At 36.5% G+C, this 27,828-nt stretch overlaps 1 long non-coding RNA gene across 5 annotated transcripts in view; it reads right to left on the reverse strand.

Moving 5' to 3' along the window:
• Window positions 1–27,828, reverse strand: part of LOC112962537 — a 211,132-nt gene that overhangs the window by 128,521 nt on the left and 54,783 nt on the right. Inside the window, exons 3-5 of one of the 5 annotated variants that reach the window (XR_003252342.1) lie at window positions 24,741–24,884; window positions 22,653–22,714; window positions 19,631–21,060 (exon numbers count right to left, since the gene is read on the reverse strand). The exons of 3 other annotated variants lie outside the window; for them this stretch is intronic. This is a non-coding gene — a long non-coding RNA (uncharacterized LOC112962537). Of the gene's footprint in view, window positions 1–19,630; window positions 21,061–22,652; window positions 22,715–24,740; window positions 24,885–27,828 lie in introns of those variants that run through there. One more of the 5 variants, XR_003252343.1, reaches the window with a different exon arrangement.

Raw genomic sequence — 27,828 nt, forward strand, 5'->3', positions numbered from 1 at the left:
GCTCGCTAGACATTAGAGGTATGGGGAGGATGAAAGTTCTGCTTCATGAAATCAGAATAAAAGCYGAAAATTACTAGAGTTCTCCACCCCAAAACATTTCTGAAAAAATCTCTGCTGAGGGAGCTGGTGGACGTCATTGCTAGGCCACTCTCAATCATCTTTGAAAGGTCATGGAGAACAGGAGAGGTGCCTGAGGACTGGAAGAAGGCTAACATCACTCCAGTCTTCAAAAAGGGCAAGAAGGAGGATCCAGGGAACTACAGGCCAGTCAGCCTCACCTTGATCCCTGGAAAAGTGATGGAACAGCTCATCCTGGATGTCATCTCTAAGCATGTGAAGGATAAGAAGGTGATTAGGAATATTCAGCATGGATTCACAAAGGGGAAATCATGCTTAACCAATCTGATAGCCTCCTACAATGGGATGACTAGCTGGGTAGATGAGAGGAGAGCAGCGACTGTTGTCTACCTTGACTTCAGTAAGGCTTTTGACACTGTCTCCCATAACATCCTCATAGGTAAACTCAGGAAGTGCAGGATAGTTGAGCAGACAGTGAAGCGGATTGAGAACTGGCTGAAATGCAGAGCTCAGAGGTTTGTGATCAGGGGTGCAAAGTCTAGTTGGAAGCCTGTAGCTAGTGGTGTCCCCCAGGGGTCAGTACTGGGTCCAATCTTGTTCAACTTCTTCATCAATGACCTGGACGAAGGGACAGAGTGCACCCTCAGTAAGTTTGCTGATGATACAAAACTGGGAGGAGTGGCTGATACATGAGAGGACTGTGTTGCCCTTCAAAGGGACCTTGACAGGCTGGAGAGCTGGGCAGAGAGGAACCTCATGAAGTTCAACAAAGGCAAGCACAGGGTCCTGCACCTAGGGAGAAACAACCCCGTGCACCAGTACGGGCTGGGCGCTGACCTGCTGGAAAGCAGCTCTGCAGAGAAGGACCTGGGGGTGCTGCTGGACAACAAGCTGGCCATGAGCCAGCAATGTGCCCTTGTGGCCAAGAAGGCCAATGGTATCCTGGGGTGCATCAGGAAGAGCATTGCCAGCAGGTCGAGGGAGGTGATCCTCTCCCTCTACTCAGTCCTGGTGAGGCCGCATCTAGAGTACTGCGTCCAGTTCTGGGCTCCCCAGTACAAGAGGGATGTGGCGCTACTGGAGCAAGTCCAGCGAAGGGCTACTAAGATGATTAAGGGACTGGAGCATCTCTCATACAAGGAAAGGCTGAGAGAGCTGGGCCTGTTCAGCCTGGAGAAGAGAAGGCTGAGGGGGGATCTTATCAATGTGTATAAGTATCTAAAGGGAGGGTGTAGAGAGGATGGAGCCAGACTCTTTTCAGCAGTGCCCAGCAATAGGACACGAGGCAACGGGCACAAACCGAAACACAGGAAGTTCTGTCTGAACATGAGGAAAATCATCTTTACTGTGAGGGTAACAGAGCATTGGAACAGGTTGCCCAGAGAGGTTGTGGAGTTTCCATCCTTGAAGATATTCAAAAGCCATCTGGACACCATCCTGGGCAATGTGCTCTAGGTGACCCTGCTTGAGCAGGGGGGTTGGACTAGACGATCTCCAGAGGTCCCTTCCAACCTCAACCATTCTATGATTCTGTGATTTTGTGAAAATGGAATGGTTTTGATTTTTTTATTTTGCTTTACATTAGAATAAAAGATTAAAATTAAAAGTAAATTCAAAAACAAAATTTGGAAATTCCCATGCCAGCAATTTGCAAACTTTCTTATTCCTTTCTTGGAAATGAAATTCTTGAATAAAAAAGACATCACTGTGAAGCATTTCAATTACAATAGAACCATGTAATCTACAGTAGTATAGTTTCACGGTTTTTCCCTCAGGGAGTAGATATACTAAGCACTGCACATATACATTTACAATAAAAATACAAGTCAGACCAATGGAGGAAGGAATAAAATGTTTTAAAGCTGAATTTTACAGATGAGGTAATGACTTATCTATTGTCATGTAAGTAGTTGAGAGCATACCAGAAACTAATCTCAGATCAGTAGATTCCCAGTCCAGCACATTAAATAAATCTCTTGTTCTCCAGAACAACAAAATCAAAAATACAAAATGAAATCACATTTCTTAATATCTATCACAATTTTGGGAAATTGTCTTACTAAAAGCTACAGTGTTAATTAATCATACGTAGATTTAGTAGGATTTTCTATTTATCTTTTAGTGAAAATCAGGTGCAAAAGCCAAAAGTCAGTCATTATTATTTTTCTTTATTTCTGCTAGGTTAGAATCTAAAAACTTCAAGTTAAGGGTCATAACCACTATTGTACCAGACAGTCTACAAACAAGCATACAAGGCATTGTGCCTTTCCCCAGTGAGACTGTAATTACTGGTCCACGCAAACTGCAGTAGCTAATGGGAAAGTAATGAACTAATAATAATGCTTATGTGTTTTTGCACAGATCACATGTTATCACATGCACATGATCATCATGGTCAGAACTAGGGATTTCTCCTTCCAGAACAGATGGAAGACCTATTCCCTGTTTCCTTCAGGTCAAAAGATGTTTTACAATGATTTTGGTGGGATAAAAATTTCAACATGAAATCCCACCTCTCTTAATTCTAACTATAGCTACTAGCGAATGCTTGAAAGTGTCGGCCCTTGTAAAAGACCTAAATCTGTAATGTCAGAATGTTCTTGTTTTCCACAGTAAGTTATGTACACTTCTTGCAGTTTAGTTTATCCAATGAGAAATTAATGAGATTTGAATCAGGCCTATAGTCATTTCTAATCAATACTTTATATTTAGCCGAGGAAATCATATTAGATATTGCTGTTATACAGTGAGTTTTACACAAGTAGAAAGGCCTTAAGGTAAGCAGTAACTTGGCAAGGTATGGTTATAGCAGGAGCGAGTAGAATTCTATGTTTAAATTTGAGCTTCTAGAATTTCTCAAGTCTCATGAAATAGGAGCATGTTTGGTTTTGGTGTTACTTACTCACAAGTCATGTTATGTTGCAACACAGATTTGATCTCATTCCTGATAGCATTAAGCCATTCCAGAGTGAAAAAATATTATGCGTTAACCACCCTTGTATAGCTATTGAAAGCATTTGTTTTTCATCTCATGTCTCATTATTCACCTTACTGCAGATCTGTGGGTGTAATTACCATAAAATAATCCTACGCCCTATTGTATCTTATTACTGAAACATAACATGATTGCTTAGATTCAGTTTACTTCTTGACCACTGCGGGTCTGGAAGTTACTGCTATGAACAGTAATGCATTTTGCATTTATGCATGGGAAATCACAACACTCCTGAGTGCTGTATCATGGAATTAAAAATAAGGTCTTACAAATTAGTAAGGGTGGCCAGGCATGAAAATAGAGTTTCTTCCTTCAAACAGAAGTTATCTGCGCAATACCACTACATCAGAAATGTGAACTGTGTAATTAAAGTTCTGAACAGAAAATAGCATGCCCTGATTATACATAGTCAATGAAAAATGAGAACAGCCTTTGAAACCTTTCAAGCAGACAAGGCAGCGATACTCCATAAAAAGACAGGGGGTAGGTTGCATTATGTTAACTTGAAAAAAATGTAACTAGCGAGTTCAAAAATATATCCTACTTTGGCAGTGGACTATAGAGCTTGAAATTATTTCACATATTCTGAAGTCTGGTGGATACCTCAAGTTGTTCTCTAAAAGTCTTTTTTATTTGTTTTTAACCCCTATTGCTTACACACTGTATGAAGAACTCCAGTCAGGAAGTATGATGGATTCATCTCATTTCTCTTCTGTCTGATCTCCTTACTATTGCCTTTGACCTCTGGGTAAATTGAATTTCACAGAATCACACAACGGTTGAGGTTGGAAGGGACCTTTAGAGATCATCTAGTCCAACCCCCCTGCTCAAGCAGGGTCACCTCAGGTAGGTGGCCCAGGACCCTGTCCAGATGGCTTTTGCCTATCTCCAAGGATGGAGACTCCACAACCTCTCTGGGCAACCTATTCCAGTGTTCAGTCACCCTGAGAGTAAAAAGTTTTCCCTTATGTTCAGATGAAACTTCCTGTGTTTCAGTCTGTGCCAATTGCCTCTTTTCCTAAAAGATGAGACTTTCATTTTCAACTTCACATCTGTTGTATTTTCAAACAGACTCCTAAAGTTCATCTATTTTGAAATATGATATTTATGCAGTAAAGAAATTTTACTCTTCAAAAAGGTCAAGAAATTATCTTGCGTTAAATGCAAAACCATAATTTAAGTATATGTTTGGAGGAACAATAGAAGAGAGAAAAGAAAAACTGAGATATTTAAACACTAAAACCAGTCATTTAAATGTCACCCAAAATATCTTACTGCCATTAACTTGCAGAAGGCAATACAAATTTTGTTGGAATGAAGACTACAGGATTCACCAGTAAATTCATCTCCCCCTCTAGATCCAAAATCTATTAACATGATTTCAATCTGCAAATATTTTACTGTTATTCATCAATTACAAAGGAAATTAGAAATTAGTCTATTAAAAATTAGTCTAGAGATAATTGACTAGATCTATGCAACTACATCTACAGCAGCTGTACCTCAGGCCCTGTCTTATTGATACAAACAAAATTCCTTATAAAGCAGTCAAGTTTGCTTCACAAACACTACACCAAAAAAAGCCAGGAAATGACAATGTGAGCCACTGCATACTCTATTCCAAGAAGCACACTTTAAAATTACTACAAATTCTGCAGATCAGAGACTAATTATAACTCTCAACATGACATGTTCCCCTTAAACAGAGAAATGGGTCTGTTCTATAAGGTGACTTAATTCCTTACTTCAGTGGCTTTGTGGTGTATGTTATAGTCTTTGTTACCTCCTGGGGTATATTTATTTCCTATGTTTAATTTGAAATTATTAAGTGGGGTAAAGTACAGATATTTCAGATAGTCTTCAGTAAAAAATCTAATACAGCAGAGAGACATGCTGTTAATGGAGAAGATTTTGACTGAAAAAAATTCTCTCTGATGGACATAAAAAAATTTATTTATCAAGTATTTTATTTGACAACTGCAGATATCTTTTCATAATTTCAGAAATTACTCAACTCTGATTTTCTTCAAAAACACTCCCACACATTGTACCTTATCTACTTACAATACTTATATTTAAGAAATGTAGTGTACATATGCAATGCATTTCAAAAATACTAGTCAATAATGAAATGTCAAAGTGCCAATGACAAATTTCAGCCAAAGGCAAACTTATAGTAATTCTTATTAAAAATGTATAAACAGAAACAAAAAAACCCATTGTCCTACATAGAAATATCAAAGAACTAGCACTGTAAAAGTTTCCTGCTGATAGGCCAACTCTGGTTATAGGAAAAMCAATATTTTTTTCCACATATGTGATTGAATCAATTCTGAAAGTTCCAATAGTCCCAGCCTCTGGARGCATTACAAACATTGACAATTATACCAAATTTCTGTAAGAGGAAAAGCCTCCACACCTCTTTCCTCTAACTTTTATGACACTTATTGTAAATAGTTGAATCTAGCTGATTCACATAAGGGTCTTTCACTATGGTAATTCCCAGGGCTGCCATTATGGTAATATAGATAGATGACTCTTTCACTGAAGGTTCAAAGATAGTAATGGTTGTAATGGAAATAATGGGTACAAAATGATGATCAGGAGGAAGGGGTATAGGTACAAGCAATAAAGGAATTGCCAATTAAAGTAAAAACATCTTCTAAAAGGATATATGTTTGCAGCACTAGTGAACATGCCTTTACTAGCTCTAATCCAGCTCGCTCAGCTTGGGCCACAGCTCCAAGGGAGAAAGGTAGAGTCATTGTTAGACTGGGACAGCCCAGTTCCTGAATGCCACATTTGATAGGTTCGTTCATATCAATACCATAACTAGCTAGCTTAAAACTAGTTAGTTTAAAATTAGTTTTGTTTACAACTACACATCTCAACTGTAAGACATATTGCCTGAAAGGGTACCAGTAAATTTTAAGGTAGTTATTACTAATCACAATATCATAAGTGAATGTAGCTGCCACAGGGTGGTATTGGCCTCAGAGTCCCAAAATAGGCCAAGATCTGAATATGGACCAAGTGCCAAAGCCTGACTCTGATAAATAAATCTATGGCAATTATGTCCTCAATGAGGTCAGGATTCCCCCCTTGGACTCTGAAATTGACCCTCTTGCATTTACAGGCAGCTGCAATCACTTCATGTCCATGTTTGGTCTGCATTATTTAGCTATACAGATACATATTTTATATGTATATGTGGGTACATATACATATATATTATGTATAAATGTAAACAAGGCACAGTGACTTAGCTTGATCAACAATTTTCATCGTCTTTCTGCTCTATAAAAAGTGTTGTCTTGAAGAACTGCTGAATTCAGTCTGAGCTCTAACAGAGATTTTTTCTGGCAAGGATAATGTTACATTAGTGTTGATGGACTAAATTCACAAATGGCACAGGCAGGATCAACTCCACTGACTTTAATATACCTAACTACTTGGTATTGACCATCTTTTTCTTATCTTATAAAATAAGGACAAAGTGYATGTGGGCTCAAAGATGTGTTAATAGTTAGCTAACGGGACAATATTTCCCTTTAGAAAAATTCTGGTAAGGTCAATAAAATTATACCAGCAGCTAATCTGGCTGTGTCTATCTAATTTACCTCCTGACAAAGTTGTAGGACCAAGTTCTAGGCCCATGCTTGTGAAATGAGTGAGTGCTAAGTAATAACATTATGGCACCTCCCTGCTTTAATGTTTGTTCAGATTACTCATTCTAACTAATCTCTTCAAGGTTTATCTTACAATCATAAAATTAAACAGAAATCACTTAGAGAAATATGCAAATGCATCTTCCTTTTTCCTATAACTGGCTAAAGATAAACTAGCTAGAGGCTGGCAGGGCAGAATAAAAAACTATTTCTGACCTAGAACCTGGGCTAGCCAGGCAGTCTATCATCTACTTAATTTTGGGAGCAATTTGACCTTTCATTTGGATTTTAATGTGAATACCATATGAACAGATGTCAGGGGGCAGTCAAAGTACCACTGATGCTAAGGAGCTCAGCTCACTGTAGCAGTGAGCAAGTGAGGTATAATTTAAAGGGTCAAAAGCCTTCTGCTATTTTCTTATGGGGCTTTTCTCTTTTGATGACTGCACTAACAGACCCTGTTCTATTTATGCATTGAAATTTATGTTTATATTCCATGGGAGATGCTCGTCTATCTGCCAACCTGTGTCAGCAAAATTATAAACCTGTCAGTGACACAGTGTTTTAGTAGTGACCTATGCTGGCTGTAAAAACAAATGCAAATGTTCAGACAATGACTTATTGGCCATGAAAACAGTACTTTCTAACAAATAATGCTGTCAAATAAAATAGTGACACTTCTCTTCATCTTTAAAATAATGAAGAATTTATATCATCTACTTTGATTCTTTTAAAGGTTTTTGAAAGGTTTTTTTCATCTACTACCTTAAGAAAATTGCAGGCAATTTCAGATATCTCAGAATGTGGTTATACATGCAAGCGTCCAACAACCTTCCACAGGTATTTTGCAAGGCTGTGCCACAGTTAAACAGTTAGAGTTGCCTGAATTCAGCCATACGAAAATTGCCTCCTCTAGCACAGAGATGTTAACACACTGGAAACTGCCACATTAATGTGTAAGTAGGTATTTGCATATTCAATTATACTTGGCAATATCTGATCATATTCAAGGAGCACATTTGCCATATAGTAATAATTCCCTTGTTTTTATTTTGATGACTGAAGTTATTTTCTTCATAGAATTAATTCAACTCAGTAACAATGTAATACCAAGAAAAGAGAAAAACAAAACAAAACAAAACAGATCTCCTGCACAGCCACAACAAAGAAAACTATCTCAGGAACTAAAGCGTTGGCTTTAACCTTATAGTTATAGCTGGAGATAGACTAACATTTTTGACCTAATGCAGCAAAGGTATGCAGCAAGTCAGACTTTTATTCTGACAATACATTTACCAATACATTTTACTTTTTGTTAAACCTTTACAATACATGTTGCCCATATTATCATTACATAAGGAGAAGAGATTGCAAGAGGTTGTTTGATCTTTTTGCTCCAAGGTTTTATAAACTGTGCTTTTTGCCAGTATATTGAGTGTGTGTGTGTGTGTGCGCGCACGTGCACACGTGTGTGTAATAACCAATTAGTGTCTGAGTCTTTAAATCTTTAAATTAACTCTAACTGTAAATTAATCACAGCATATTAAAACTATAAAGCAGCACCTGTAATATGCRTTCATTTTCCAGATAAACCAAATTAGTGTAACCATTACAAATTAGCTCTATTTCAGAAGTCACAAAGGCAAACAGATCAGATCCTTCAGTCTCTGTATGTACTAGGATTACTAAGGATTTGGTTCATAATAGCCAGACTAATTATATTTGCACACTTAGGGCATTCCTTAATATGAGTTCTAGTTAACATTCAAGAACTATTAAAAATTTTTACATGTGTCAAGTTATACCTCCCTAATCTGCTAAGCTTGTGTTTAAAAAGTTAATGCTAAATCCATGTATTTTTTCCCCAATAAGCGGGCCATTGAAAATTAAGATTTTTGACATCCTTTTTTCCACTTAAGACACTCCACATTCTCCAAGTTTTAAGATACATTTTGCAAATGAAGAAGTACAGGAAGTTTCTCCAGTTGAAAGTTTCCTCTTGACCTTTTTTTTCCTTGAGAGTAAATGCTCTTTTAATCATTTTATTTGATATTTCCTATGGGAGGTAGGAAGCTGTTGATAAGCCAATTATTTCCTGGTTTCATGTTTTTATTTAAAAGCTTAGCAAAAAATGTAACATTTATTTTAGTAAAAAAAATTTAAACTCCCCAGTAAATATATTATTTATATAGTCAATCAGCAGCTTCAGAAACAAGATTTTCATTAAACTACAAATAAACTAGCACCTTTTTCTGGTAAAAATTCTACTGGCAGTAACCTAGTCTCATTAATTCCATAGATGCTCTTACTTTGACATTAATGAAAGCAACATAAACAGTTGAGCAGAAACTACAGAATGAGGTCCATAATCTCCCTATTACACCTAAAATAGATGGATAATAATTTCTACATAATCTCCTTTAATCCTATTTATCCCAATGCTCACAGAAATTTCTTCATATTTTCAGGCACCTCTGTGTGAGGGAGATAATATCAAAAGAAGAATGGGAGAATGATTTCACCCCCAAAAGAAAAAAATCTGAGGAAAATGCCTTATGGCATTTCCCTCATTCTTGGGTTTAGATATTTATGCTTCAAAGAAAGAAGTTCTGTTACATCTACGCAGTTAGAGCTGAATTTTCAACAGAACTAAGCATGCAGAGTGACAAGGTCTCTAAAAACTCTTGGCATAGATGTCACAATGGGAACTGTTTGCTGGTGATCATATTTGAAAATCTAGTCCTCATATACGTGCCCTAATGAGAGTTAAGATCTTTTAGAATTCTGTCTCCGACTACAAATGCTTCAAAATCAGGCTTTGGACTCTTCAAAATCTTTTTTTTTATAGATCCTTTCAGAGGTGCTGAGCCTCTACAGCTCATGTTCAAGTCCACAGGAACAGTGGGTCCTCAGCATCTACGAATAACAGGCCTAACTTGGTTTTAGATATTCTGGATATTCTGTAGTCATCACTGGAAAATGATAAAACATGCTTTTAATATCCATTTCTCAGTCACATTCTTCAACAAAGGAGCTTCAAAATAATTTGTGTTCCTTATGATCTCTCTAAGCAGTTAAATGTTGTTTTGTACTTGCTCACATGCTAAATTATTTCACATACACATTAGAAAAATGCTCTAAACGACAAGACAGACAGCCAAGGGACTGAAAGGTGATTGTCTGTTGCCATTTCTGAGTGATGTGTCTGCCAAAACTCATGGACTTGAGGAGGTTTGACCTTGCACAGACAGTGATCTGTCTTCATGAAAACTGACTGTCACATGCACATGTCTCAATTTCACAGAGGAAGAACTGGAACTGTAAAGCAAGAGAACCTTGGGCATCCCTAAGGAGAAAAAATTTTTAAAGCTTTCAGGGCCTCACCAATGGCTAAAATTAACTCTGAACCACCCACGTGGATGCATTCTGATGCAAACAAATTTTCCACAAGCCATAGTGACTGCCTTCCACGGCCATGACAACTGCACATGAAGGTTTTTCTCTTACCAGAGCTAAAATGCTACTTAGTCTTCATTAGCACGGAACCCCTTTTGGTCTGCAAGGACAAACAAGTTGCCATGCCACATATGGTTTGGAAGGATAGGAAAGCATTCAGCATACCAAAAAAATCCATTTTTTAAAGAAGGTCGATATTGTTTAATGCAATTGTTCTATGTTGAGCAGATCTGTTCATTTTTCCATCACCTTCACAGCACATACATATGGCCATGAGGAGGAGGAAGGGCTAAGGGAAATGTGCTGTTTTAATTGCTCTGCCTTTGCGATGTGGTAGAAGCTGGTTTTGCACAATGCCTATGTTGTCAGCTCAGACAGAGATTTATCTGTGGAATATGAAAGTGCTTTAAAAAGAACATGCACAGGAATCTGAGTGAGCACTGACTGAAGACAAATATTAGCTTATTAAAGAATATAAATGAAGCAAAGATGGGTTCATAGATGATTTTCTGTGTCTATCTGGAATCATTTTAGGATGACAGGAATAGCGTTATATTACTGGGTGACAGAATTCAGCTGTTTGGAGGAATGCAGGGTGAATCAATATTGTTCTGTATAGAAAATAAACAATGTATTTATTGCCCAACTCTTCCATTTTCTAAAAGTTGAGGTCAAACCACAAACATCATATTGGAAATTTAGGTATTTTTAATTTGAGGTAAAGCAAATCACATCATTTATTGTCCAGTTTCAAGCAGCAATCTTAATATTGGTGTTGGAGCAAAGATGGTAAAGACTTTGTTTTTATACTCTTTGTACAGCACCTAATATACTGGGGAATCGCTGCTTGGACCTTAAGCAATTAATACAAATCAATAACAATTACTGGCATGCTATTTTACCACATTTGAAATACAGAGATGACTGCTGTTCATATCTTGGCATTTGTTAAACTATTAAATAAGTTATACACAGCTAGATAAAAATATACATAAAGGGAAAAAAATCTTTTCTCACTCACTAAATAGCTGTTTCCCTGTTTATGAGGATAACAGGGCTAACAAATAAAATTAAAATGAAATCTATTATATACAATGAAAATGATGAGCTCTATAGCCAAGTTAAAACAAGTATTTTAATCACACTTCAGTTTTGCCAAGCTTTGATTATTTTATTGGTGAGTGTCGTGATATTTTTAAAAAACCTTTCTGTTGAAATAATTTGTATTAAAAATTCTGATTTTAATTTGAACTAAAGAAAAAGTAAAGATGATTTGACCCTCAAGACTCTCAGATGGAAAGCTAGTGGAAACTTTTTAAAATAATCTCATAATTTCAAGCCAATCTCATGATATTTACACATCAGGATTGTGCAATATTGGGCTTTTTTTAGAGCATAGCATAGTGATGGAAGGGTATGACCAAGCTACCAATAAAATCAAGGAAAAAGTTTGTATTGAATTATTTGTATCCTGAATGAAATTAAAAATCTATTGATTTAACTTGAATAATCTAACTTTCTCTTAGCTGTCACACATTCACTATTAGTTATCATTCCTTTGATGTTAGGAAGATTATGTCAATATTTTAAACATACATTCATATGATCATATCTAGGTACATCAGAAAAATTAAAGGATTTAAACTTAAAGAGGCCTTCTAAAATAAGAAGAAACTAAGCACATATCTTAAGCACATGACATTCTCCCTTTGATAAAGGCTGATCTCTGTTTCATATACAGATGGTTGCAAGAGATGAGTCATTATTACAAAGACTAAAACTTTATATATGTATCCAAAGGCCATCTCTACAAACTTTTTATGTTTATACACTAACCACTCTTCACTAAGTACAACTAATTACCTCACTGCGTAACAGCACAAAGGGTTCAGTCAGCATTGTCATCAAACTGTACTCCAATGCCCTGAGTAACTACCCAGAAGGAGTAATTGCTCCTTGTTGCCTTACTTGTTTCACCTGTGCAGGTTAGGAAGGAAACTGCATATGGCTGCAATTCAGTTCCTCAGAGGAAGCAGTTGTGTTTCCACCACATTTCCAAGATAAGCAACTGAAGTGTCAAAACTATGATTAAAGAAAATTAATTCTAGATTAGGCAGTTTCAAGCCACAGAGTCAAATTCTTTCTTTGCGTTTCAGAGGAGGTACCCATCATCCTCATTGATTTTCTGTTTATGACTATGGACATTTTTAGAAAAAGACATCATATGATTTAACCAAAATAAAGGAAAATCGTTTAAAAACTTTACTATGTTATGTTTACATTAAAATAACCTTCATTTTCTCCTTGGTTAAAACAGTTGTAGCTACATGGCAGGAATATAGCTGCATATATTAGATTCGTGAATATTAGGACACCACTGTTAGGCTAAGGGAACAATACAACAAGAATTTATGCATGTGAGTAGTCCCAGTTTTTAAACATGAATATAAGTAAAGTGTCAGTTTTTTATCACATCTTTTAAGTCCTTCACTTTTGAAAGAAGCAACTTCACATCTGGTGGAACTAAATCTCTTTCAGAGGTCATTGGTCTAGTCCTTTGACTACCTCATTTGCTTTTGTTGCTCTCCCGCTTTGAGCTATTTTTCCAGAGAGAAAAGCTTTCAAGGATCTTTCAGCTTTCATGATCTACAGTGCAACTGTCACCATGCCTGCTACTTTTACATCCCCCAAACAAAGTAGAATCACAGAACAAATTAAACCACAGAGAGTTTCTTAAAAGCATGAAAATCATGGAAAACATTATCTTCAAGAGAGATGTAACACAAATGCCTCAATTTTCATGGGAAAAATCCAATCAATAAAATGCAAGTTCTTATTTGAAGAAAGTACTGAGGCTACACCACTTCTTATATTGCAGGCAGACAGAAACACAAACATAACATGCACAGCTTTTCTTCCTCATTATTAAATTCCCCTCTTCTACTCTTCTTCATCTCTGAGTTTCCAACTTTGACACTCCCAAACTCACAAGGAAGCTGTGGCTCTATTATCTTTAACACCAGATCAGTGCACTAACTGATCAGGCCTGGTCACATGATATATTTATGTCAACCTAGATGGTACCTGCCATAGGGAGTTTTATGCCTGCTTCACGGAGATCAAAGGAAAACAATATGTGAACCTCACACATGCTTCCTCATATAAATGTCAGATTTTGTGCAGATTTGAACTAACAAAGGGAAGTTTTACTGGATCAGCGCCTCATGTGACTGTGGCATTGCTGGTCAAGCAGAAGTCCTACTGCATTGCTGAATCATAGTCTAAAGTTTCAGAACTGCAAACATTTCCAGAGCAAATTTTAAATCTTCTTCCCAYAGGAATTCAGCAATATTGTTTATAACACAGGTCCATGAACACTTAAAGATGGTATAAACTGTTGATGATGCTAAAAGAATGAGTCCAGCCAGCTTGCTCCTGCTCGTTTCTTGTACCATTTCCTCTTACGCCACTCTTCTGGTTGCTGTACAATGAACCAAATCAGGGAAATGACCGAGGTTACCACTAACATTTTGGGGGGTTGCTTCTTTGCTGGCTTAAATGCAGATCAGTTTCCCAGTCCACACAGACATATTCATGTCAGCATGAACTATCAGAAGGCAGCATGTGGGTGGGAATGAACAGTAAGGGCTAGGGAAAGAATGGGACTGCTCTTTTTAAGCAACAGTAATGGCTTATGCAGGCCTACAAGACTTAAGTACATATAGGCATAACTACAGAATTAATCATGCAATTGTCCAGAAAATTAGAACTCAAAATGGGTATAGGCACAGCTTAGATGTACAGGAACACAAGTAAAATTTACCCAAATCTAATAATTTTTCACACTGGAATCTCAGGAGAACATTGCCCACATTCTTGCAAGTAATCTCACGGGAATTTTTAATGGCCTCCAAACATTCAAAATCTTATTTTGTCTCATCTAAAAAAAAGATGGCAGCGTCATAGTGGAAAACCACCTTGTAATTGCGTTATTAACTCAGTGACTCAGGAGGAATAGTGCCATCTGCTGAATTAACCATAGACTTTAAAACACAGCCTAACAAAATCATCTCTCATTAGCTGGTTGTTGTACATGGGCAAGTTGTTGTCCAGTTAATTTAATAGTAAATTGTTGTAGTACAGACACTTCAAATTACTCAGCACCTGCTGTTATTGCTTTGCCACCAGTGGCTTTCAAAAGCTTATTCACAAAATAAAAGTAAAAAGGTTATTCCTTTCAAATGTTTGCAACTGTACTTTAAAGAGCCTCACATTGGCACAGAATATTTGGAATGATCCAAAGGGGAACTGTTGGCCGTTAAATGTTACAAGAAAACAAAAGCCTGCAGCACACAAGCAACTAGACAAATCAGGAGAAAAACCTACACTTACTGTTTCTGCAAATATCCAAGGAAATCCAAAATCCAGCAGTGCAAGCATATGGCATTAAAAGAAACGTGATGAAAGAGATTACCAAGGGTTCACACAATGAACAAAATGTCTAGCATACAAAAGCAATATATTTCAAACACATGAAAAAGTAAGTGGATTGGAAGGAAGTTTTGGTGATACTAGGTGAAAAGACTGGCATGAATAAGGCGAGGTTTAGCCACATGAATCATACAAATATAACTGAAAGAGCTAAGTCACCAGACCTTCCACCGAAAGTTCAGCCAATTATATCCGGAGAAAGGAGCAGAATATAAAGATCAACTATCAAAATGGATATTGTGCATTGAAATGATGGGTGGGTATGGAGAAAATGTTAATAAGCTACTACAGACTTTGCAAGCTGAAAGAATATTGATAGACCAAGTGATACTTATGCAGATAAATGAAGTCTCTATGAATGCTTGATCATTAGTTGTGTCAGGAGGGAATTCGAATAACTGACTGCCATAAAAATTGCCAAATGACTAAGGAAATATGCACATTACTGAATCTTTCACTTGGTTAAGCAATTAATATGATCAGAGGCTATTCTAGGGTTAGCCACTGGAAATAAAACAGTAAGGCAAGTATTTTCTAAATTGATAAACAACTAAGGAAGGCCTAGTAATCATAAAATCATAAGATTCAGAAATACCTTTGTGTATTCCTTGGATTTGATGGTACAGCATTCAAAGAAACACACTTTTTATAAATAATGAGCTCTGAAAAAAACTAATAAGTATCCGAAGAGATTTTACTTTAGATAAAATTATCTGTACATTTTCATGTTCTGAGACTTAAAAGAAATAATTTGGAAGTATATGAATGATTCAGTTCTGTGAATCATACAATGTAAGGTTTCTATCCTGCAGTTCTCATTCAGATACATTTCCCAATAGGACTTTTGACTATAAAGAAATGAAACCCAAAGTTTCTGAAGTGCTTGCTAACAATAAAAAAGAGGTATACATTTCTAAATATTAGAAACAATGGTATAGATTGATATAGTCTTTCAAAATAGTAATTTTATACACTATAATTAGTAAAAATTCTTTCTAGATTATATTTTCCTTTTAAATTACAAGCATACCTTTGGCAGCTTATGCATTAAGCTGATTTTTGATTGGTAAGTACTAAAAATGAATTGAATACTTAATGAAATTGCAAACATACCATGAAATTGTTAAGTCAGTTTTTGCAGACATTTGTGTAAGTCTACATATGTTCCCAAAATCTTTGCAGAAAGAGAAAATATCATGAAAAACTGCACATCTTTTGAGACAATACTCTAATCTTTAAGTAATCTTTAAGAAGTCTCTGTGGATTTTCAAGACACCTTGTCAAGCAGCAGAAAGCCTACTATTTGAGTTAGAAGCCCAGTCACACAGCATGAGTAGCCAGCTGAGAATACAGCTTCATCCCAAACTCACCAAAGTCAATGGAAAAATATCTGTAGGATTTTGTAACTGAAATGTATAGGAGCCTTTCAAATTATCTCAATGGGCATCAAATCCGTCCCATCACCAGCAGCAGAGGCTTTAGTTGCAGTGAGTAATTTATGAGCTATCCTTAGACTGCAATGTATTTGCATAAACCTTTTGTTGAATAACTTGAATAAAGACCAAAATAAATCAAAATTGAAATCTATTCACAGTTAAATGGCAAGATGGAAAAGAAATTTAGTGAGTTAAATTATTCACCAAGCTCTAGTGAGAACACATTTCAGAGATTCGCATTCCCAAGTGAGCTCATGCTCTGCTACAGCCTAGCTAAATTTAGCATGAAAAAGCATTCCTGGACAAATCAGACAAATAAAACAGGTGCCCTAATACATGCTCTCAATACCTGGTATTTTGCAGAAAAACACAATGATAGAAGCATAGTCCTCATTTGTTTATTAAGATTTGCAGGGTGTAAAAAGCTCTTCTTTACTGGACAACCAAACAGGCCCTTCGGCTAATATGCCTTTGTGAAACAGCACTACAATAAATAGAAGATTCCAAGTTTTTTGTGTATGTGTGACTGATTTATAGCTTTAAAATATCAGTTGATTATGTTTATTACATTTTTTCAATTCAGTTTGAAGTGGTGTTAACTCTTTGATCCCAATGATATAAGGTCTACATCTGCGTTGTATTCCTTGAGATAAATATAAGTTAATTAAAATATTTTTATTTAATAATTTTATGTTTTTTAATGTTCACTTTCACTATTTTGCTTTTTATTATGATTAAGAATTGACTCTTCTATTTACTCCTTCTCTAAAAGTCATGTGTATTACTTTATCACATATTTATATATTAATCTCTTTACTGAATAATTTCAGTATTTCCAAATGTCTGTATTTGCAAGTTTTTTTAACACATTGAACACTGTCGTCAAACTTCTGTGAACAACTTTTATTTTCTTTATATTCTTTATGAGATGAGGTGACAAGAAATGAAAATACAGACTCGTATGATGGCATTATGTTATATTTCAGTATTATTTCCATATGTATCCTTTCCTTTCTGTATCCTTTTGCCATTTCCTGTGTATCTTTTAATTTCCTTTTATAACCTCTGCAGTGTGGTCCTATAAACTTTGAAATTATATTTCATTGGATTCCATTGAATCTTTCATGGTAGTGCTAGTTTCTTCCCTAAACTATCCTTTCCATATTATTTATATCTGGATTTTCCTCTAGCACATTATTTTGTCATCCCATTGCATTTCATTAATGCTTACTCCGTTAAAAGCACTCTTCTTCAAAGGAGATGTTAAACACAAGCCCTTAAAGTAGTTGGYTCCTCTGTGCATGGAACTGTGCGTGTTCTCCATGGCACTTTTCAAAAACTGAAAGGAATGACTGGTTCCTGCACTAACATTCATGTGACTGCACCGTAGTGGTCATAGGTGTTTGCATGATCGCTTCACCACCAGTTCCTGCAAGAACACTCTAACATCTGTGGAGGAACAATGCCATACGAACTACGATACAGAAGCAGAGTTCTGTTCTGTACAGCTCTTTCAGGACTGTCACAGAACTCATGTTTCAAGCAAGCTCTGACACTGGAATCCCGGGGTGAAAGAAGTCCGGTGGGCCAGAATAGCGCCCTGGGTATGAAGAATACTGAATTGTGCAGATGTGGAGGGTCATGATAGGGTTAAGCTGGAGGAAAGTTACAAGCCATGGGAAAAGGGGAACTGGGGAAACTGTTACTAGCTCGGACAAAGAGAAGTCTCAACAGGAGCCTCGAACAAGCATACCCAAGGACACCGGTGCACCTGGGAATGATACACTCTGAGAAGATAGAGATAAACCAGCAGAAGCCAGTGGGAATCAAGGTTAAGAACAAGACAGCTTTTCTCCAACTAGGAAGCAAGTAGCAAAGTACAAGGCATGATGGCTGCGTGCGTGATCGGTGTAATGGTTGGCTACCTGTGACATAATCTGCATGCTGACTGGCTTAATAAAGCCCATTGTAGAAAACGCTGAAAGCAGCTAATTCTTAGGTATTAATATGCTTAGAAATAAACAATAAATGTCTCAAGATGCACCACTTCTTGAGTCCGTGCCATCATTCGCTACATGCAGAAACACAAAGGATACTGGCAAGTGAATTAAAAATGATACTGTTTGAAGAACAATAAAATCAGTAACAAATACTGACACTAATAAGCTGAATGACTGGCAGTTTGATCAAACACTGTTATAAGAGTGATGAGTGATTCAGTCACATTTGCCAGGATAAATATTAATTTTATGTTAAAGTATTTCCTATCATATTGTAGCTGAAGCATAAGACAAACTAAAGCATAAACATGTAAATGTGGACATAAATGCAGATTTTCAGGAATTAAAGCTGCCAATAACAGAGTGTTATATGACAATTCACTGTCCTTGCTGAACTCAGATGCTTAACAAAGCCTGTAGCATTCCACAAGAAAAAATGAAAAAAGCATCTGGGAAGGTACTCATTTCAAAATTAATAAATAGAAATGATCCAAGATAGGACACTTCCACCCAATAGAAAAAGTCATGCAATTATCAAAAGAATTGAAAACCAATAAGATAGGATGCAGGAGGTAATAACTAAGATTTGAAGAGTATAGAGCTCAGAGAAAAGAAAACTACAGAGAAAGAATATGGCAGATAAGCAGAGCTGAAAATGCCAAACTTCGTTTATGTAAACTAGCTAAACTGAAAGAGAAATAGGAAAATCACTGAAGTGAAACTAACAATGGATAAGGGCCATAGAACGGTGTGCGAGAAGGATCAGTCTGCTAATGGTTCGGACCTCCCTACTCATGCTAACATGTCAAGACAAAATAAAACATTTATAGTTATCTATGGTAAACAGCAAGGGAGCAGATAATTGCACAGGGACACTTCCTCAAATTAGTGATATTTTTTTCCTCATTGTTTATCTATGGTTAGATAAAAGCAGAAGTAATGATCTACTTAGCTTATGCATTAGCTTGTGCATTAATTTATATTTGAGGAAAAAAAGCGCAGTAAATAATAATTACCATCACTGTTTTGTTTTAAGTCTTGTTGCAAAATTCTCAACTGTCAAAAGAACTAATTCATTTAGGACTTTAGCATATCTGCACTTCATCCACTTTGCTTTCAGAAGATGATTTCATCACAAAAAAGATAAGCAATAAATAATGCCAAAGTGTTCAATTGTATAAAGGTATAAGCAGCTTAACCCTACACACATAAGCTTACTAACTTCAGTGGAATTCATAAAGCCAAAGAAGTGTCTAAGTTTTTGCAAAATACAGGACCTAATTATTAAAATACATTATTCAGAACAAGACTGTCATACGTGTACTTGTCTACTTGTAAGAAAGACTTTTAAAATTCTCTTACTGCTGTACTATATCAAACTCGCTTTGATCTCTTTAAAGAAACACAAGCTCAATTGTCCAGAATAAGTTACTGCTCAAATCTGATACAGTTCTGATCCAATGCTGAAAGCTAGCATTTCTTTTTTTTCATACACATACTTCTGAAGATACTTGTTGATAATATAATCTATAATCACCTGTTTAAATAGTTTAAGCAGGTTCATATCTTGTTCCTTTTGCAGAAGCAATTGCCATTCTTTCTCATTTGTTATAAGCAAATTATTCAGTCTAGCTGACAAGTGTGAATAAAATTATTTATTCTGAGCTTGTCCAAAAATTCTTAGTAATTATGTTCATTATGAGCTTTTATTAATTCTGAATCTGTTATCAATTGTTCTATGCCTGATCTTAAAGAATACCAGAGACTGGGTTTCATTTAGGTCCTTTGCTTTCTACTTTTAATTTCACCTGATATAGTAGAAAATCAAATCTCTCTTTTCTGATTTTACTTTTCTGTTTTGCTAATGTCTTCTCTCTTCGATTTTCCTATACTGTCTGTAAATTCCATGAAAGCAGACCCTAAATTCTTTTGTTTATTCATAAATCTGGGAATAAAATTCACTCAGTTGAATATTACACATCTCCATTCAATGTCTTGAACCTCCAAGCACAGTACATAGAATTTTGACACATGGATCGAGACCACAAGAAACAGTTTATATCCATGCTGTGAATAAAATATACTGAGGGGAGGCTGGGAAATTTGTATCTAGCTGCATTTTTGTTAGGTCCACTGAAACAAATCACATAGTGCTGTTACTATGTAGCATTTTTCATTTATACTCTACCGTTACGTACTCAAATATATATCTTAGAGGTACATGGCTTCCATCACTACAATATGTGGCTACATTCCTATGCACAGAATTTATCTTCATAATACCAAGATAAAGTAAGGAAATGCTATTATCTCCATATACTAAACAATTCATAGAAGGGCTGAGGCCTGCCTCTTCATGTGTGTTTAGGTACTTTATTCCTCTTGAAAATAATTGGAGTTAGAAATCTAAATGATTTGCCCAGTTTCTTGCAGGAATTTTTTGTCAGAAAAGAGAACTGAATTCAGCTCTTTGGAGTGTGGAACTCATCATACCGTTACTCCTTTTCAGGAAAATATTTTACTTCAAAGCTTTCTCTTTTCCTTTCATTTCTTTCATAGACAAAACAGTCATAAGAGATGTTGATTTAATTAAGCCTCATTTTGGCATTCCAAGAACAACAGGAATCAACCTACAGGGATGAAGAAATGTATGAAATGACTTGCTTTGACAAACTATGGCCTACTGGTTTAAGTAAAATCTGGCTAAGAAAATAACCTCGCTAGTCATAATCTATGCACTCAAATATTCCTTTATACCATTTAATTCCTTCATCTCACCGTCAGACACACCACACACAAAAAAGAAGGATGTAATTCAGTGTCATGCCCTTTCTGTAAGGATCAGTACTGAAGGAACTGATACAACATGTCCTTCCACAACAGTTCCTTTCTTCTAAAGATGAGGCCTCTTATCACAAGGGATGTGTTGATCACACCTGCAGCAACATCATGAAAGAGATGGTTTCTGAGGTAAGTACCAAGGCATTTAGGGCTTTCCATGTCAAAAACAACAACTTGAACTTAGTCTGCAAATTAATTGGAAACTAGTGGTGACTGCAGAGGCTCAACACACTATACTGTCTGTGTGAGACATTAATTAATAAGTAGACCGTCATACTTTGCATTAATTTAGGTAGCCATATTTTCTGCTTCCTGAAGACAGATATTGAGGAAAAATTGCTTCACTAACTTAGCTCCTAGACCAAAGCCAACTACATTCTTCATGGAACATCTCCTGGTGAAATTTTCAACAAAGAAAGATTATATATAGGTCTAGAAGTTAGTCTAAGAGACTGCACAAAATATACGCTAGGATAATTCCATTCCCTCTACATTATAGTAATTACAAAATGTAAAACCTAACAAAGTGATAATATCATCATGAAGGAAACACAGAACATCTCTAGATTATGAAAGGATATATCATGTCAGTATAATTCAAGCAAAGGTACATGTAAAATTAGACTTGATCTATTTCTAAGACTTCTTTTTAAAAAAAATTTAAATTATTACAAAATATCAGTTTTGTCCCAGTTTAGAATGAATTTTTCCCCTACATTCCCTGAAAACAAGAAATAAAAATAAAACAAAAATCCTTTCAAAATCAATAATCCTTGATATTTCAAAAAATAAAACATTTTCCTTTGAAAGCCCAAGGAGCTATTATAAGTAGTTAGTTTAAATAATAGCAAAATTACATTCCCTCACCCAAAACAACAACAAATGGAAGACTGGTGTGGAATTTCACACTGTCTGGATGCAGAGACTTTGCTGGATATGTTTTGGAAAGTGGACAGCATATGTAGAAAAGAGTGGTGGAGAAGCCTCAGGTGGAAAAGAGAAAAGCAGAGAGAGAAGGAGGTTCCAGTACAGCTTGAGGGAGCTTGGTTTAAAACACAAATAAAACACTGAGAGAGGGGGATTTGCTGGAAGAGTATTGTACTGTAATCAAGGGAATTGCATCTGTTTCCTTCTGGATTAGACAAGAGAATTTGTACATTCTTTTAAGTAAACAGAGTAACATTAAAGATATATAATGCTATCAGCAATGTATACACTGGAATATCCTTCAAGACCTACACGTTCATGGTTAGCTGCTTGTGTCAAATGAGGGTAACAATATGTCTAATTAGTAATTAGTTTTAGGATACCTATCTATCTATCTGTATGTATGTATGTATGTATGTGTATATATATATATCTTGCAGTATGACACAGCACAGAGACTTGCCAGCTAGCACCAATAGAAGCTGATATCTTCATATAATGCACAGCTATATGAAGTTACCAGCTCAGTTCCAAAAGCCATATTGCCAAGTCTCTTGAACTGACAACATCTGCCCTCAGCATGTCCCTCACTTCGCGTGGGCACCACACCACTGTGACACTTCTGGTCCTGGAAGCAAGGCAACCCTGTTCTGTGCTCTACTGCATGGGATCAGCAGCGAGCACTGTTAAGCACTTAAATTTGAAAACATGGACCTATATGTATAAGAATCTATACTGTTAATGTTGAGGAAATACTTACCCTTAAAATGTATCATCCTTTTCCAGAAACTGTCCCTGATGTCAGTCCTTTGAGTATTTTTCCTAATTAGTATGATGGAGAATAGAGAAGAATAGCATGGCATAAGGCCACAGCACAGAACAGACTCCTAAACAAGAATGAATTATTTTTCCCTTTTTCCCCTCATCTCAAGCTGCAGCTTCATAAAAACAAAGTTTTTTTTTTTTTAATCCTGTAAGGCAATGAAAACACAATAGGTACCAGTGCCAACCTCGCATCCACTGGGTCTTCTTCCTTGCCAAAATCTTTCATTGAGCTGCTAGTGCAAAGTGTGAGGAGCATGCTGATGCTGCAGCTGCTGCTGTGTTTGTTGTGTCCTATACTGGTGGAGTTTCTCCAAGGATTTCCTCCAGAACAGCTCATTTTCAGTTCAAATACAATGAACCTCCACTTCAAATAAGTTCCAACAAATCCTTCTCAGTAAGAGAGATCCTGACAGCACTAAGATATGCAGGCTAAGCAGAGCATTTAACTATGTGTTTTTTAAAGCAAATGAATAATTTGCCTGAAGTCACTTGGTTACTCCCCACAACCCTAAGTACTTTGCAACTGAGCCAACATGATGGATCCAAGCTGAAAAGCAGTTTAAAAAAATTCTTTCTTTGTCAACTGCAGACCCTTTCTCATTAGCTAAAAATAAGCTAAGTGAATGGGTGCTACATCATTTTACACATCTCTACAGCACCATCATTGCAGCGCACAACAGTTTAGATTTACAGACAAGCCCCCAGACTGCTTTTTACAATCTGAGCAAAACAAATACGGTAACAATATCAAACCCAAGAGAAAGAATAAGTGCTGGTAAGAACTGTGTCTTGCTGGAGGTAGAGAGGAGGAAAGGAATTGCTTTTGTTTCCTATTTTAGGCACACGCAGAACTGACAAGAGAAATAACTGTGTCGGCAAAGATTAGTAAGGAAATGCTGCTATTATGGAATATTGAGGAAGAAGCTAAAAGAACAGGGTGAGGCCATGTGAGATCTGGGTGAAAGGAAGATGTCTCAAGCATGTGATGGGCAGTATGTGAAAGGGCACTGCCAGGTACTAGACTGGCATTGGTAGAAAACTCAACTAATGAACATGGCTTCACTGCCTCCAAAGAAAACTGGGAGGGAAGCTGCAGCTCACAGTGCCACCGTCTTCATAGCTAATGCAGGTTATTTCCCCCTACCTGACAATATACATCCCCTTCAGTAAACTGTTTCGAGATACATGAAAACCCTGCACGGTTTGCAAAGTGTTATTACAAAGTGTTGGCTGACAAAAATCAGCTGTTTAACACAGATCATCCAGTTGTATAATTAATGTCTAAGAATGTTTTGGTAGCCTTTTTTTAATCTTTATTAGCAAAGGAAAGGGAACCTGTACATCAGTTTTACTGCACAGAGTATTACCAATTCATTGTCATTAGAGAATAGTTTCTAGGGCAGCTTTTAAATGACATAAATAATAATAATGACAATATGTAAGTAATGGCAAGTAAACTGAAAGTCCAGTATACATCATGCCCGCATAAGGACACAACTTGCTTAGCCTCCTAAGCTCCAGTCTATTCTGCTCAGACTGCTAATGCAATTTGGGTATAAGCACACTTCCAGGGCTCCAAATCCATGGACTGAGAGGGGCTCCAAGTTGGCAGCTGTGAAGCTGAGCTGAGTGCACACGATTGTAACACATTGTCTCACACCTGTAACTGCTCTAGGACCAGGGGACAACTGGGAGCAAGGGGAAGGTGTACTTAGATACTGCCTGACAAGGTAAAACAGAGGAATGACACCTTCAGCCTTTAGAGGCAGCACAAATGACAACTCTGCTCTAGAATTTTTTTAAAAAGTCACAGAAACAATGGGAAACAGCCCAATTGGTTATAGGATTTGCTCAAAAAGTACCATCTTTCATACTGCAGCACAGATTATCTTGTGAAACCAGCCCCCAAAGATTCATATTTTAAGGTAGATGTCATGGAATTCTCACTGTATTTGTAACACTTCAATTTCCTATGACAGATCTGCTTTAATCCTCTAGTTTCAGAGAGACCGAGCACCCTTACCTTCTGCTGATTTCACTTGGAGTTACGAGCGCTCAGCAGCCCTGACCACTGGGCCCAGTATCTTCTTCCACAACAGGACTTGATCAAGATTTGCATTGTTTAAATATTAGTATCTTGCCTAACGATCTGTGTTCCGATAAGATTCTGACACAATAGAAAAAAATAAAGAAAAGAAATTGAGTACCAGTCAAATTCCATTAAAATATATTCTGAGATTTTTTAACTATAGAATTCATTTTCAGATTATAAAAAGAGAAAAAAGATCTTGCAGGAAATTTTAGTGACAGTGGAAACTGGTGCACTTGTCTTCTGTAGTGACATCTACGGAAAAACCTATGAACTGGTGGCATTCAGTGTCTCAACAAACAGAGCAAAATTCATGGAATTCATGTTACATAAAATAGTCATCATTATTGTCCTTTTGAACTACTCTCCAGTCTTTCTTTATAAAAGAAATATACTGAAAGCATTTGTCTGGTAGTACAATAATTAAAGTAAAAGATAGGAGAGTAATTTTTTTTAACCACGGATAATTTGCTGGAGGATATTTCTCTGGCTTCCAGCTGTTTTGCACATAGTATATATGCATACATTATTCAGTCAAAAAGAGTTACATCCCTTTACCATATAAAACTCAGAGCTATGTTGCAGATYAGAGATCAGCTGCATGAATGAATTCAGAAAGAGATGCCCATTTGGCTGATTTGAATTCAAAAGAAAGCACTTTTTGATCTGGGCTTATTGTAGTGAGAAAACTGCTGCTTCCATAAAATTCAAAGCAAGTAAATGCAGATAGGAATCTTTGTTTATTAAGAATAGTTTAAAAAAAACAGTAATATGCCATTTTAGGCCACAGCAAAATCAGCAGTTTCAGATAGCACTAGTTATATTTTACAGTAGATTTTTTTCAATAATATTCTTCATAGCTTCCTAATAGCCATGAAAATAGGTTTCCGTTCATGAACTACCAGAACACCCGTCACAGTCAGATTCAGGTTGTTTCYAGTGTTTTGTGAACAACACAAGAAGGAAAGAAAAACTACTCCTTCACACTAATATAATTCTCTATTGAGTATCAATGGTAGTCATATATTGTCCCAATATCTAGGATTCAGAATCTGTTAAAGTTGCTGGTGCTAAATTTTGCAGAGGTGAGTATGGTGAAGAGAGAAGAGATGCTCCAGCCTTTCAAAACATATTACACCTGCTGGTACAACATATCCTGCTGTGTAGTCACTTAGGAGTTATTAGGAATGTTTCATCTGTGCCCTAATTTTAGAACTGATACAGGAGTAGACAGCTTGCTCCCCCTTTGTACCTGCTTTACAGTAACACTATGGGACATGCATCTATCTCCAAGTTGACAGAAGTGAAGATTGTGGTAATCATACATTCTTGTGATTTTGCACTCCTGCAATTGGGTTATTTCTGTCAAAGATAGCATCAGAGTATTTAATCACAATACTACTTACAATCCAGATACAGATTCTGTACAGAAATGGAGAAAAGAACAAAGACACGGGAGTAGCAACAGACACTGAGGCAGCTGGGTCAAAGACCATGACAAGAACCTGAAAATCATAGCAAGACTCTTAAAAAGGCTGTCAGACATCTCCTCCAAAAGCAGCAAAAATACAGAAACTGTGTAAGTTGAGACTGGTTTGAAAAGCAGCACATTTGAAAGAATATGAGGCTTAGCAGGCCAAAATGACTTGGCATTAAAGGGTATGTCTCTGTGGTGAGTTACATGGTTCTAATCCTACAGAAATAGGATGACTGATTCTCTATGGTAAAAGCTCAGATGTCCAGGGGTGGGCACCTCTCACCTTCCTACTTTGCTCCACAGATGAAATCAGCTTCTTGGGTAATTTTTATAGGCTCACAAATAATACATCTCTGAGACACAAGCTCTGAGATGGATAATGCAAGTTCTTCAGTACTTGTCTTAGCAATAGCATCAAAAACCTTGTTTCTCCTTAGGCAACTACTACTTTAAAGTCTCACTTTTTATCTTGCAGAACAGGGATTGGAAAGGTTGGGGGCAGACTTCATGAAGTAAAATAAATCAATGAATAATTTCTACCCTACACAGCAGAAGCAGCCAGCAGCACTGCTAAAAGAATGAGACAGACAGAAATTGCTAATATGCTGTTGTAATCCTGTCTCAGCAATCCAACTCCTCAACCTGTTTCTTTCAGCAGAGAATAAGATGCTGCATCAATGATTTGCAGATTAAAAGAAAAAATCTAATCAGTTTAAAGCAGAGATATACCAGGCAAATAAAAAGTCAAATGCAATCATTCAATGAAAAACCTGCAAGCCAACATCTTACATGAGTGAATGATCCTTCACAGCATCAACTCTAATAAAATGGGAATCTCAGAAGCAAATTAAATACTAAAGTCTATTTCTCTTTATTCCAAACTGTCTTCATCAATAACTTTGTTATGATAACAAAACATTTTAATTTTCACTAAGTGGTATTTTTTTCCAAAATGTTCATTGTCTAAAAACTGTGGGTTCTCTAACTCTTCATCCCCCAAGCATTTCTGAAGTTATGAAGGAACCCAGAAGTCCTTTTATCCAATATAGACCACAGAGCCCTCACCTGTCTGTAAAACACACAATTCAGACATACCTTCTCCAAAAAGTTGGTGCAGCTTACGCGAGAAGCCCTGGTTCCCAGAACAAGTCTACATAGGTTATGTTCTCTCACTATAACTCAGGTCAAGAAGGTAAAACAGCCCCATAATTTCAGGAAAGCTGCCCATAGTCCATAGGCTGTAAAATATTACTGTCCCTCTCAAAAGCAGATTCCATCAGGGATAGCCTATATCAGCACAGAAAGCCAATCTGTCCTATCCATGCCAGTCTGACTACACTCTTTGGTTGATACAAGCCATGTGACTTTTACTGCAATACATATAGAAGGACAGGTATATCAATATCAACATATTATTAAATTGTACATTATTTTAGAATTTGGAGTGCAGCAGTCTCTCTTATCTTTCAATTATAAATTTCTGTGAGCATCTATAAACTGAAACCCAGTGAAATAAATACATTATCTAGAATTATGGAAGGTATT

This window comes from Apteryx rowi, unplaced genomic scaffold (genome assembly GCF_003343035.1).
Source record: "Apteryx rowi isolate R43461 unplaced genomic scaffold, aptRow1 scaffold_1, whole genome shotgun sequence".
NCBI lineage: Eukaryota > Metazoa > Chordata > Aves > Apterygiformes > Apterygidae > Apteryx > Apteryx rowi.